Here is a 9,943-nt window from a genome sequence, read left to right on the forward strand (position 1 = left end):
GCAGGGGTGGTTTCTCCTGAAGCCTCTCTCCTTGGCTTGCAGATGGCGGCCTTCTTGCTGGGTTCTCACATGGTCTTTCCTCTGTGCACACACACCCCTGGTGTCTCTATCTGAATGTCTTAATCTCCCCTTCTTTTTTTTTTGAGATGGAATCTCACTCTGCCACCCTGGCTGGAGTGCAGAGTGCAATGGCACAATCTCAGCTCACTGCAACCTCCGCCTCCCAGGTTCAAGCGATTCTCCTGCCTCAGCCTCCCGAGTAGCTGGGATTACAGCTTGTGCCACCACCCCCACTCTAATTTTTGTATTTTTAGTAGAGACAAGGTTTCACCATGTTGGCCGGGCTGGTCTCAAACTCCTGAGCTCAAGTGATCCACCCACCTCAGCCTCCCAAAGTGATGAGATTATAGGCGTGAACACCATGCCCACCCATGCCTACTCTTTTTTTAAGAGACACAGTCTCACTCTGTCACCCATCCTGGAGTGCAGTGGTGCAATCATGGCTCACTGCATCCTCGAACTCCTGGGCTCAAACAATCCCCCTGCCTCAGCCTCCTGAGTAGCTGAAACTACATGTGAATGCCACCACACCCAGCTAATTTTTTAATTGTTTGTAGAGATGTAGAGACAAGGATCTTGCTATGTTGCCCAGGCTGGTCTTGAACACCTGACTTCCAGCCCTCCTCCTGCCTCAGCCTCCCAAATTGCTGGGATTACAAGAGTGAGCCACCTTGCCCAGTCTCCAGACCTTTTTGAATTCCAGAATTGAAAAGCAATTTTAGATCTATAATATGGTTTTTGGAGGATTGCTGAGGGACTCAGTAAGAAACAACAGTAGGGAGAGGAGAGCTTGAACTAACACTTACTGGAAGAAGACAAAGAAATCCTAGGCTGGGCACAGTGGCTCATGCCTGTAAACCCTGCACTTTGGGAGGCCGAGGCAGACAGATCACTTGAGGTCAAGAGTTCGAGACCAGCCTGGCCAACATGGTGAAACTCCATCTCTCCTAAAAATACAAAAATTATCTAGGTACGGTAGTGCATACCTGTAGTCCTAGCTACTTGGGAGGCTGAGGCAGGAGAATTGCTTGAACCCAAGAGGCGGAGGTTGCAGTGAACCAAGATCATGCCACTGCACTCCAGCCTGGGTGACAGAGTGGTATTTGGTATTTTAGATACCAAAAAAAATTAAATTAAATTAAAAATAAAAACGTAAAAATCTGCCTAGAGGCCAGGTGTGGTGGGTATGCCGGTAATCCTAGCACTTTGGGAGGCCAAGGCAGGAGGATCACTTGAGCCCAGGCATTAGAGACCAGCCTAGGCAACATGGTGAAACCTCATCTCTACAAAAAATACAAAAATTAACCAGGCATGGTGGCAGGCACCTGTAGTCGCAGCTACTCAGGAGGCTGAAGTGGGAGGGTGGTTTGAGCCCAGAAAGCAGAGGTTGCAGTGAGCCGAGATCTTGCCACTGCACTCCAACCTGGGCAAGAGAGCCAGACTCCATCTCAAAAATACATGAATACATAATAAAATAAATAAAATATACTTTTTAAATGCCTAGAACATTCTGTTATTCTTAGCAAGGCCTGCCCTCTATTGAAACTGTTTTTCCAGAGCCTAATTGGCCTGCGGAAAAGAAAATATCTAACCTGACCCCCCTCCTTCCACAACTAGATAAGAGAAATACCTATTCCAGCTCCCCCAGCCTTCCTATGTAGCCTAAAGGGCAGTAGGGATGGAACTGAGAGAAATCTGTGAAAGGCACAACCCTGGGGCATAGGCTCACTGCAGACTGAGACCTGGTCTGGCTTGGTGGCTTGTGAATTATAGGTACTATTTTGACAGCAGATCTCTAGAATTTATTCACCTTATATAACAGAAACTTTGCACCCATTGAAGAACAATTCTCCATTTCCCCTCCTCCCAGCCCCTGGCAACCACCAGGCTATTCTCTGCTTCTGTGAGTTTGACTCTTTTTTTTTTTTTTTTTTTTTTTTTGAGACAGAGTCTCACTCTATCTCCCAGGCTGGAGTGCAGTGGCATGATCTCAGCTCACTGCAACCTCCGCCTCCCAGGTTCAAGCAGTCCTCCTGCCTCAGCCTCCCAAGTAGCTGGGACTATAGGTGTGCCCCACCACGACTGGCTAATTTTTGAATTTTTAGTAGAGACAGGGTTTTGCCATCTTGGCCAGGCTGGTCTCGAACTCCAGGCCTCATATGATCCGCCCACCTTGGCCTTTCACTTAGCATAACATCCCCAGTTTCAATCACGGTGTTGCAAATGACGGGATCTCCTTATTTTTAAGGCTGAATTAAATACTCCATTGTATGTATATATCACATTTTCTTTATCCATTCATGTGCTGATGGACATTTTTTTCTTGCTCCTTTAAAATAAGTTCACTATCTGTTAGCCTGGGCAACATGGCAAGACCCCATCTCCACAAACAATAAAAAAGATTAGCTGGGTGTGGTGGTCTGTGCCTCGTAGTCCCAGCTACTCAGGAGGCTGAGGCAGGAGGGGCACTTGAGCCTGGAAGGTGGAGGCTGCAGTGAGCCATGATCGCACCACTGCACTCCAGCCTGGGTGGCAGTGGTGTCTTCAAAAAATAAATAATAAAATAAAATAATTTCATCATTTATCCCATCTAAATATGTATTATTATTTTTTTTTTCGAGATGGAGTCTCGCTCTGTCACCCAGGCTGCAGTGCAGAGGTGCGATCTCCGCTCACTGCAAGCTCCGCCTCCTGGGTTCATGCCATTCTCCTGCCTCAGCCTCCTGAGTAGCTGGGACTTCAGGCGCCCGCCACCACTCCCGGCTAATTTTTTGTATTTTTAGTAGAGACAGGGTTTCACCGTGTTAGCCAGGATGGTTGCGATCTCCTGACCTCATGATCCGCCTGCCTCAGCCTCCCAAAGTGCTGGGATTACAGGCGTGAGCCACCGTGCCCAGCCAAGAAGGCAACGTGTATTCTTTAATAATATTGTTTTGCCTGGTCTTTTTTTTTTTTTTTTGAGATGGAGTCTCGCTCTGTCACCCAGGCCAGGGTGCAGTGGTACAATCTCGGCTCACTGCGAGCTCCATCTCCTGGGTTCACGCCGTTCTCCTGCCTCGGCCTCCCAAGTAGCTGGGACTACAGGTGCCCGCCACCACGTCCGGCTAATTTTTTGTATTTTTAGTGGAGACAAGGTTTCACCATGTTAGCCAGGATGGTCTCGATTTCCTGACCTCGTGATCCACCTGCCTCAGCCTCCCAAAGTGCTGGGATTACAGGTGTGAGCCACTGCGCCTGGCCTTTTTTTTTTTTTTTTTTTTGACACAGGGTCTCACTCTGTCACCCAGGCTGGAGTGCAGCGGCAAAATCATAGCTCACTATAGCTTCAACCTCCTGGGATCAAGTGATTCTCCTGCCTCAGCCTCCTAAGTAGCTGCGATTACAGGTGCAGTCCACCATGCTCAGTTAAGTTTTTGTATTTTTTAATAGAGACATGGTTTCACCATGTTGCCCAGGCTGGTGTCAAACTCCTGGGCTCAAGGGATCCACCCACCTTGGCCTCCCAAAGTGCTGAGACTACAGGCATGAGTCACTGCACCTGACCTGTTTTACCTGTTCTTAAATTTGACACGCATGAGTGGGGGAAGGGGTGCTAGGGATAAAAAACAACACATCAGGTACAATGTACACTACTCAGGTGACAGGCGCACTAAAATCTCAGAAATAAAAATGTTGCAAGCTATTGAAATAAGAATTTAAAAATATTAAAAAGTCAGCCTGGCCAACATGGTGAAACCCCATCTCTACTAAAAATACCAAAATTAGCAGGGCACGGTGGCGCGTGCCTTGTAATCCGAGCTACTCAGGAGGCTGAGGCTGGAGAATCGCTTGAACCCGGGAGGCAGAGCTTGCAGTGAGCTGAGATTGCGCCAGTGCACTCCAGCCTGGGTGACAGAGCGAGACTCCATCTCAAAAAATATATATATATTATAGATATTATATTATAGATATTATGTTTATATTGTACATATTATATATTTTATATATATATAATTGAGCCTGGAAGGTGGAGGCTGCAGTGAGCCATGATATATTATATATATGTATTATATATATATATATATATATATATATATATATATATATATATATATATAAAAGTAGGCTGGGCGCGGTGGCTCACGCTTGTAATCCCAGCACTTTGGGAGGCCGAGGCAGGCGGATCCCAAGGTCAGGAGATCGAGACCATGGTGAAACCCCCCGTCTCTACTAAAAATACAAAAACTTAGCCGGGCGTGGTGGCGGGCGCCTATAGTCCCAGCTACTCGGAGAGGCTGAGGCAGGAGAATGGTGTGAACCCGGGAGGCGGAGCTTGCAGTGAGCCGAGATTGCGCCACTGCACTCCAGCCTGGGCGACAGAGCGAGACTCCGTCTCAAAAAAAAAAAAAAAAAAGGTAAAAGACTTTGTACGCATTGAATCATATTTTGTACATGCTTTCATATATTACTCCTTGGTCTCATCATTATGTTCATACATGTTGAACATGAGATTCATACGTGTTTTTGAATGAAGCAGCAGCTTCTTTCTTGTTCCATTGTAAGAATATGCTACAATGGCTGGGCACAGTGGCTCACACCTGTCATCCCAACACTTTGGGAGGCCCAGGTGGGCAGATCCACCTGAGGTCAGGAGTTTCAGACCAGCCTGGCCAACATGGTGAAACCCCATCTCTACTAAAAATACAAAAAATAAGACGGGGCCGGGCACCATGGCTCAAGCTTGTAATCCCAACACTTTGGGAGGCCAAGGAGGGTGGATCACAAGATCAGGAGATCAAGACCATCCTTGCTAACACGGTGAAACCCCGTCTCTGCTAAAAATACAAAACATTAGCCGGGCATGGTTGTGGGCACCTGTAATCCCAGCTACTCAAGAGGCTAAGGCAGGAGAATGGCGTGAACCTGGAAGGCAGAGCTTGCAGTGAGCCAAGATCATGCCATTTGCACTCTAGCCTGGGCTACAAGAGTGAGACTCCGTCTCAAAAAAAAAAAAAAAATAGCTGGGTATGGTGGCACACACCTGTAGTCCCAGCTACTCGGGAGGCTGAGGTGGGAGAATCACTTGAATCCAGGAGGCGGAGGTTGCAGTGAGCCAAGATCACGCCACTGCACTGCAGCCTGGGTGACAGAGTGAGACTCTGTCTCAAAAAAAAGAAAAAGAAAAAAAGAATATGCCACAGTGCATTTGTTCATTTCTCCTGCGGGTGGACACTTGGGTCCTTCCAGCGCCACTGTGAACAGTGTTGTGATGAACGTTTTTGCACACACACACCTCTCTAGAACATTCACCCAGGAGTGGAGCTGCTGGGTCATGGGGTGTAGGTGAGTCCATTGCCGGTGCTGGGGTTTCCTTGGGTGTTTGAACAACTTCCATTCCCACCAGCACATATGAGAATTCTTTGTTTCAAATCTCTGCCAACACTAAGTATTCATGACACTGATCTTTTCACAAGTGTAAATCAGATCATGTCACTCTGCCGATTCAAGCCCTATTTTTTTTTTTTTTTCCGAAACAGAGTCTCACTCTGTCACCCAGGCTAGAGTACAGTGGCATAATCTCGGCTCACTGCAACCTTCGCCTCCCAGGTTCAAGCAATTCCCCAATCTCAGCCTCCCAAGTATCCGGGACTATAGGCGCACACCACCACGCGTGTCTAATTTTTTGTATTTTTGGTAGAGATGATGTTTCACCCTGTTGTCCAAGATGGTCCTCAACTCCCAAGCTCAAACAATCTGCCCACCTCAGCCTCCCAAAGTGCTGGGGTTACAGGCTGGAGCCACCCAGCCCAGCCTAGATTTTTACCTTGATGAAAATCCTGATTTGGGAATAGAGTCAGCTCCACAGCGGGTCATCTGATTTTTTTTTTTTTTTTTTTTGAGATGGAGTCTCGCTCTGTCACCCAGGCTGGAGTGCACTGGGCTCACTGTAACCTCCGCCTCCCGGGTTCAAGCAATTCCCCCTCCTCAGCCTCCCGAGTAGCTGGGACCACAGGCACCCACCACCACGCACGGCTAATTTCTGTATTTTTGTAGAGATGGAGTTTCACCATGTTGACCAGGCTGGTCTTGAACTCCTGACCTCAGGTGAACCACCCACCTCGGCCTCCTAAAGTGCTAAGATTACAGGTGTGAGCCACCTCACCCGGACCGTTCTTTTCTCTTACATTTGGTCACCTGGTGCCTCTGAACTCCCTCTTCCACTCTCTCTACATCCTGATGCACAATTTATTTGAAAAGGAGGAAACATTTTCTGTCCCAAGTCCCTTTTTACTCCTTTCTTTCCCAACAAAACCTGTACAGAATCCACATACTATGTTCTATAGAGGAGCGGGGAGGGGGACCAGTTCTCCACTCCCCTGGCCCTGCTGACACCTGGAGGGTGCCAGGCATGTTCATGGAAACAGCAGCATTGCAGCCTTCCTTCCTTCCCCACAGCTGTGTCTGTGTGAGTCTGGATAACAAGGACTTGTCAACAGCAGAGAAGATCAGAAAAGGGTGGGTTTGAGATGTTTGGGAGGGTTGAATGGGCATTTTGACCACTTAGCTTCTCCTTGGGTGGTATTTAGCAGATGCCCTTGTGGTTTAAACTGTAGCTTTAGAAATAAAATCCACTCCTGGCCAGGTGCGGTGGCTCATGCCTCTAATCCCAGCACTCTGGGAGGCCAAGGCGGGTGGATCATGAGATCGAAATCAGCAGATCGAGACCATCCTGGCTAACATGGTGAAACCCCGTCTCTACTAAAATAATACAAAAAAATTAGCCAGGCATAGTGGCAGGCGCCTGTAGTCCCAGCTACTAGGGAGGCTGAGGCAGGAGAATGGTGTGAACCCGGGAGGCGGAGCTTGCAGTGAGCCAAGGTTGTGCCACTGCGCTCCAGCCTGGGCAACAGAGCAAGACTCCGTCTCAAAAAAAAAAAAAAACAGAAAAGAAAAAAGAAAGAAAATCTACTTCTAGGCCGGGCGTGGTGGCTCACGCTTGTAATCCCAGCACTTTGGGAGGCCGAGGCGGGCGGATCACGAGGTCAGGAGATCCAGACCACCGTGAAACCCCGTCTCTACTAAAAATACAAAAAATTAGCCAGGCGTGGTGGCGGGCGCCTGTAGTCCCAGCTACTCAGAGAGGCTGAGGCAGGAGAATGGCGTGAACCCGGGAGGCAGAGCTTGCAATGAGCCGAGATCGCACCACTGCACTCCAGCCTGGGTGACAGAGCGAGACTCCGCCTCAAAAAAAAAAAAGAAAAGAAAAGAAAATCCACTTCTAATGCTACCCGGGGCCCTGCTGCTTGACAGAGAAACTGAAGAACATAAAGGATCTTGTTTGAGGGTTTTTTTGTTGTTGTTGTTGTATGTTTGTTTGTTTTGAGGCAGGGTTTCACCCTTTCACCCAGGCTGGAGTGTGGTGGCACGATCACAGCTCACTGCAGCCTCGAACTCCCGGGCTCAGATGATCCTCCTGCCTCAGCCTCCCAAGTAGCTGGGACCATAGGCATGCACTACCATGCCTGGCTAAATTTTATATATTTTTTAGAGATGGGTTTTGCCATGTTGCCCAGGCTAGTCTTAAACTCCCAGGCTCAATCTAGCCTCCCACCTCAGCTTCCCAAGGTGCTGGAATTATAGGCATGACCCACTACACACTATACCTAGTTTTCGTTATTTATTTATTTATGTATTTATTTTTTAGAGACAGTCTCACTCTGTTGCTCAGCCAGGCTGGAGTTGAGTGGTGCCATCGTAGCTCACTGCAGCCTTAAACTCCTGGGCTCAAATGATCCTCCAGTCTCAGCCTCCCAAGTAGCTGGAACCATAGGTGCACATCACCATGCCAGGCTAAATTTTAAAATTTTTTGTAGAGATGGCGTCTCTGATACTGCCCAGGCTGGTTTGAAGTTCCTGGGCTCACATGATCCTCCTGCTTCAGCCCTCCAAGTAGCTGGGATCACAGGCATGTACCACCACACCTGGCTTCTATATTTTTGTAGAGTTTGGGGATCTTGCTTCGTTGCCCAGGCTGATCTCAAGCTCCTGGGCTCAAGCGTTCCTCCCGCTTCAGCCTCCCAAAGTGCTGCAATTGCATGAGCGACTGCACCCAGCTTCAGCCTAACAGATCTTTTTTTTTTTTTTTTTTTTTTTTTTGAGACAGAGTCTCACTGTGTTGCCCAGGCTGGAGTGCAGCAGTGTGATCTCGGCTCACTATAACCTCCACCTCCCAGGTTCAAGTGATTCTCGTGCCTCAGCCTCCCATGTAGCTGAGAGTACAGGTGCATGCCACCATGCCTGACTAATTTTTGTATTTTTAATAGAGACAGGGTTTCACAATGTTGGCCAGGCTATTCTCGAACTCCTGACCTCATGTGATCTGCCCCTGCTCAGCCTCCCAAAGTACTGGGATTACAAGCATGAGCCACCATGCCTGGCCAGATATTTGGAAATGGTATTCTGCATTGTAATTTTTTTTTTTCAATGATAATAACTCAATCCTCTATTTGACAAAGAAGAAGGAGAAGGAAGAGGAAGAAAAAGAAAGTGGGATAAAGGATCAGAAAGGGAGGAAAATAGAAAAAATTAGAGTATGACTCCAGGGTAGACCTGTTTTGTTGTCACTTGGTTGGTTGGTTGGTTTGTCAGTTGCATTTTTCATATGTTTCGCCATGTTGGCCAGGCTGGTCTCGAACTCCTAGCCTCAAGTGATCAACCCGCCTCGGCCTCCCAGAGTACTGGGACTACAGGCGTGAGCCACCACATCCAGCCCCCACATTGCTTCTGGTCTCTGTGGTAGACCTCCCAGACGGGGCGGCCAGGCAGAGGCGCTCCTCACACCCCAGAAGGGGTGGCCGGGCAGAGGCGCTCCTCACTTCCCAGACGGGGCGGCCGGGCAGAGGCGCTCCTCACATCCCAGAAGGCGTGGCCGGGCAGAGGTGCTCCTCACTTCCCAGACGGGGCGGCCGGGCAAAGGCGCTCCTCACTTCCCAGACGGGGCGGCCGCGCAGAGGCGCTCCTCACTTCCCAGACGGGGCGGCCGGACAGAGGCGCTCCTCACTTCCCAGACGGGGCGGCCGGACAGAGGCGCTCCTCACTTCCCAGACGGGGCGGCCAGGCAGAGACGCTCCCCACTTCCTAGATGGGGTGGCGGCCGGGCAGAGGGGCTCCTCACTTCCCAGACGGGGCGGCCAGGCAGAGGCACTCCTCACATCCCAGACGATGGGTGGCCGGGCAGAGGCGCTCCTCACTTCTTCCCAGACGGGGCGTCTGCATTGTAATTTTTGCTCTGTTTTATTTTTACATTTTCTTTTTACGACATATCTGGGATTTGCTTTAAAACATCCCAGCCAAGAAAAAGAGGGGAAGGGGAGGATAGTTTAGAGCACATTGGCAAAATCCTGATTGCTATTTAAGCTGGGCAGTGGGTGCACGGGGGTTCACTGTACTCTCTGTCTACTTTTGTAAATGTTTAAAAACGTTTGTTGTAAAAAGTTCCTTGGTTTTCCTTATGTTTCTCCAGAGGAAAAAAGATGTTCAGTTTTATATCTTAAAATGTACAAGCTACCTTGTTAGAATAAAACTAAATGTGTATGCTGCTGGGCACCAGGGCTCGTGCCTGTAATACCAGCACTTTGGGAGGCCAAGACGGGTGGATCACCTGAGGTCAGGAGTTCGAGACCAACCTGGCCAACATGGTGAAACCCCGTCCCTACTAAAAATACAAAAATTAGTCAGGAGTGGTGGTGCGCTCCTGTAATCCCAGCTACTCAGGAGGCTGAGGCAGGAAGCTCACTTTAACCTGGGAGAAGGTTGCAGTGAGCTGAAATTGCACCACTGCACTCTAGCCTGGGCGACACAGCAAGACTCTGCCTCAAAAAAAAAAAAAAACAAAAACAAAAAC

This window comes from Hylobates moloch, unplaced genomic scaffold (assembly GCF_009828535.3).
Source record: "Hylobates moloch isolate HMO894 unplaced genomic scaffold, HMol_V3 SCAFFOLD_1, whole genome shotgun sequence".
In the NCBI taxonomy this organism is placed as follows: domain Eukaryota; kingdom Metazoa; phylum Chordata; class Mammalia; order Primates; family Hylobatidae; genus Hylobates; species Hylobates moloch.